This window comes from Zingiber officinale, chromosome 5B (genome assembly GCF_018446385.1).
Source record: "Zingiber officinale cultivar Zhangliang chromosome 5B, Zo_v1.1, whole genome shotgun sequence".
NCBI classification, from domain to species: domain Eukaryota; kingdom Viridiplantae; phylum Streptophyta; class Magnoliopsida; order Zingiberales; family Zingiberaceae; genus Zingiber; species Zingiber officinale.
In genome coordinates, this window is record NC_055995.1 from 59,624,188 (window position 1) to 59,628,625 (window position 4,438).

Sequence of the window (4,438 nt, forward strand, 5' to 3'; positions counted from 1 at the left end):
GTCTAAAAAAACATTATTTCAAATAATAAAATAATTTGATATATATTAAAAATTTATGAAAGAGTGAAACAATTACCATTCTCCGTCTATGCTCATCTATGTTAATGGAGCCTCCCGCATATATAGCACTTGAGTCACCAGAATTGTGAGATTGATTCATTCTATTAAGGTCACTCCTTTGTTTACTTTCCTCCGTTGCCCAAAATATAGTGATCCTCTCCCAATTTTCTTCAGTGATGAAGTTTGGCTTTTTCCCCCGACTCTTTGCGTGGCTTAATACATGTCTAATGTGATCGCCACATTTCTTTTTAAATATTCTTCGTATCTCCATTTCGTCATTCGGGTCCCAATTATTTAAGCGCTGAAATAGAAATTTATTTTATTATATAATCACTATAAAATTGAAGTAAACTCAAGAAAATATACTTTGAACTCGCTCCACCAAAGTTGTTTTGTGGCTGATGGAGTGCTTGAATATGTCAAAGAATCCCCTCCCCAATGGTTGTTCACAATTCTATTTATTTCTCGAACAACTTGTACCGGATTTTCAAAGCTGCATTAAATTACAAAATAACGATGTTAAATAATTAAGAAAGGTCTAACAAATAAAATATTTTATAGTACTTACGAATCACCGATGGGGACTAAAGGAGCTCTATCATTCCTAAACTCAGCAAATGAGTTTCTTGCTGAGTCGGGAGGATCTGAGTGGACAGGTAACTGCTCTGGGTAAGGTACTTGTGGCGGCGAATATGAAACCGGTGCAGAAGGTACATGAGATGGACCCGGCTGATGAAGGGGTGGCATAGGTACACTGGCAGGGGAATATGATGCCGGTGGAGAAGACACATGGGATGGGCCTGCCTGAGTAGGGGGTGGCATAGGTTCACTGGCAGGTGATGGATGTGTCTGGTCCTGTGGTCGCCGTCTACGTCCACCACGTCGAAATATATGCTGAAAATTTCAATAATTTAATAAAGTTAATTACAGATCTGATACAAAACAAAGGATAATTAAAAACTTACCATTTTTATGTAAATATTATGGAAAAGGGTGGAGGGGAAATTTATGAAATGTGACCTCTGATAAACTGTAGGAACAAATACAATGTGTTAACAGATAAAGTAAATCAAATTATAAAAGAGACAGTATATACAAAAAAATATGGAAAATTTCTTTAAATAAGCTAACAAAACTTACCCATCATCAAAAATCAAAGTCATCATTGTCATTATCATCCTCCTCCTCCTCTTCCTCTTCCTCCTCCTCCTCCTCTTCCTCCTCCTCTCCTTCCTCCTCCTCCTCCTCATCATCATCATCAATTTCACTTCTATCTACGTTGATTACTACACCGGTGGGATCTCGTAAAGTTGGAATAATATATTCCTCAGTCTGAAAGGTGTTTGAAACTTCCTCTTGTTGATATGCAATATTTTCCCAACGTGCCTCAATTTTTTTTCGTGCTTTAGTTTTACAAACAGCCCACCAATCAATCTTATCGCGTTTCAAACTCGGATATGAAGAATAGAATACTTGAATTGCTTGTTGTGCCAACACAAATGGTTCATATCTCTTATAAAATCTCTTATGATTTATTTCAACTAAATTATAATGTGGATGCACTTTCATCCCTCTAACAGGGTCAAACCAGCGACACATAAATAATATAACTTGCATTTGTGGTCCTGGGTATTCTACTTCTATAATTTCATCCAACAAACCATAAAAATCACTGCTTGCACCTCCTTCATTGGATGACGATACGCACACCCCACTATTCATGGTATTCTTGCTCATTCCATAGTCTTGAGTATGAAAATTATATCCATTTATGAAATATGCTGGCCAAGTGCGTACGCATGAATTTGGACCCCATGACAAATGGATTAGCCATTCTTGCTCAAGGTGAGCTTGATTAGCTTGAACCTAAGGTCAAAACACAAATTGTTAAAAGTATGCATATGTATCAACAAAATATAGATTATTTACTTACATATGATTTAAACCATGCAGCAAATTCTTCTTCACAAAATCGATCGAACTCTTGTGTCGATAATTCAGAATATAAGTTGGTAAATATCCTACTCAAAAAAACATATTGTTACACAAACAATTGAAAAAATAAAAAAATAAAAATATATACTTACTCGTAATATGATGATACTTCTGGACAATTTAGTAAAATATATGTTTGGGCTGCTCGCCATTCTTTACCAGTTAAGTATCTTTGTTTACATGGTCCACTTGGTCGACCAAGGTAGTTAAAAATTGAAAATGAGGTAACATTTGGATCAATAGGACCCTCATCATTTCTGCCCGCTCTTCGCCTTTTGCATTGAACATGAGGTTCAAAATAATATGATGCAAAAGTGGTGACTTCCTCCACAATGTATGCATTAACAATAGAGGCTTCAACTCGTGCTTTATTTTTCACCTTTTTCTTCAAATGATATAAGAATCTGTTGAAGATATATAAAATTATATTAAATATATATATATAAATGATCCAGGAGTAGAAGTATTTTTTTTTTTTGCATTCAAACAGTCGAATTATACAAATAAGACACTCTACCTTTCAAATGGATACATCCACCGAAAATGGACGGGTCCTCCAACTTTGGCCTCATATGGCAAGTGAATCAAAAGATGCTCCATGGAGTCAAAAAAAGAGGGTGGAAATATCCTTTCTAAATTGCACAAAATAATTGGAATAACTCTCTCTAACTTCTCCATGTGTGAACGTCTCAAAACTGTTGAGCAAATATCATGTAGGAAAATACTTAACTCCGTAATCGCTCCCCATACAAATTGTGGTAAGAGTTCCTTAAAAGCAATAGGAATCAGTCTTTGCATTATGATATGGCAATCATGACTTTTCATACCGATTAACTTCCATTCTTTCATATCGACACATCTTCCAAGATTAGAGACATACCCATCTGGAAATTTCAAATATTTCAACCATTCACATAGGACACGTCTTTGATCCTTATTTAATGTATAAATTGCCTTTGGCTTTGGTCCTCTACTATTTTCATCGACATCAAGAGTGGGTCTTTTACATATGAGTCGCATATCTTTTCTTGCATTGAGATTGTCTTTTGTTTTTCCAGTGATATCCATCACAGTATTTATCAGATTATCAAAAACATTCTTCTCAATATGCATTACATCGAGATTATGATGTATCAAATGACTAAACCAATACGGTAAATCCCAAAATATACTTCGTTTAGTCCATTTATGTGTACTCCCATATTCATATGTTGTACCATATGGTTGTTCAATAACAGAGGGAAAGTGATGCACTCTGTACCAAATATCTTGACCTGTCAATCTCAATGGCGGAAGTGTTCTTTCGATCCTATTTTTTGTGAATTCATCTTTATTCTTTCTGAACTTATGATTTGTGGGTAAGAATTGCCTATGACAATCAAAATAACTTGGTTTCTTTCCGTGTTTCAATCTGAATGACTTTGATCTCTCCATACATATTGGGCATCCCAAGATCCCAGCAGTACTCCAACCTGATAGCATACCATAAGCTGGAAAGTCATTTATGGTCCAAAGAAGAGCAACCTTCATTATATAAACATCTGGTTAGAATGAACATCGTATGTAGGAACACCTTCATCCCATAGTTGTTTAAGTTCTGCTATCAGAGGTTGCATATAAATATCTATTAACTTCTTTGGATTTTGCGGACCTGGTACAATCAATGTTAAAAACATATAAGGTGTTTTCATGCACATCCCAGGTGGAAGATTATACGGCGTTAAGATAACTGGCCAACAAGAATAATTTCTTCCTGATTTACCAAACGGAGCAAATCCATCAGCACAAAGACATAATCTAATATTTCTAGTCTCCTTTGCAAAATCTGGATATGTTCTATCAAAATTTTTCCACGCATCTGCATCTGATGGATGACACATTAAACCCTCTTCTGTTTGATGAGTTGCATGCCAAGTCATGTGTTCCGCAGTTGCCTTTGATGCATACAATCTTTGTAACCTAGGAGTTAAAGGTAAATAAAACAACTGGCTGTGTGCTTTACGTCGTTGTTGACTCCTTCTGGTTGTCTTATACCTATCTTGATTACATAATTTACAAACCTCTACATCTGCATCATCTCCCCAATATAACATACAACCATCTCTGCAAACATCAATTCTTTCAACTGGAAGACCTAAATCTTTCACAAGTTTTTTCATACTGTAAAAATCAAGAGGCAAATTGTGATCACGTGGCAATGTATCGTCAAACGTTTGAACAATATCATTAAAACAATCTTGCGACATATTATGATCTGCCTTTATATTTAATAATCTGGATGTGAGAGATAATTTAGTCTGACTGTCACAACCGGAATATAATGGTTCATTTGCAGCACTCAATACTTCTTGAAATTTGTAATAAATTTCATCCAGACCTGGTA

At 35.5% G+C, this 4,438-nt stretch overlaps 1 long non-coding RNA gene across 1 annotated transcript; it reads right to left on the reverse strand.

The window, feature by feature from the left end:
- Positions 1 to 254: 254 nt before the first annotated feature.
- Positions 255 to 476, reverse strand: LOC121987432. Its single transcript, XR_006113585.1, has 2 exons — positions 427 to 476; positions 255 to 361 (listed from the first exon to the last, which is right to left on the reverse strand). It is a non-coding gene; the product is annotated as an uncharacterized LOC121987432 (long non-coding RNA).
- Positions 477 to 4,438: the final 3,962 nt, after the last annotated feature.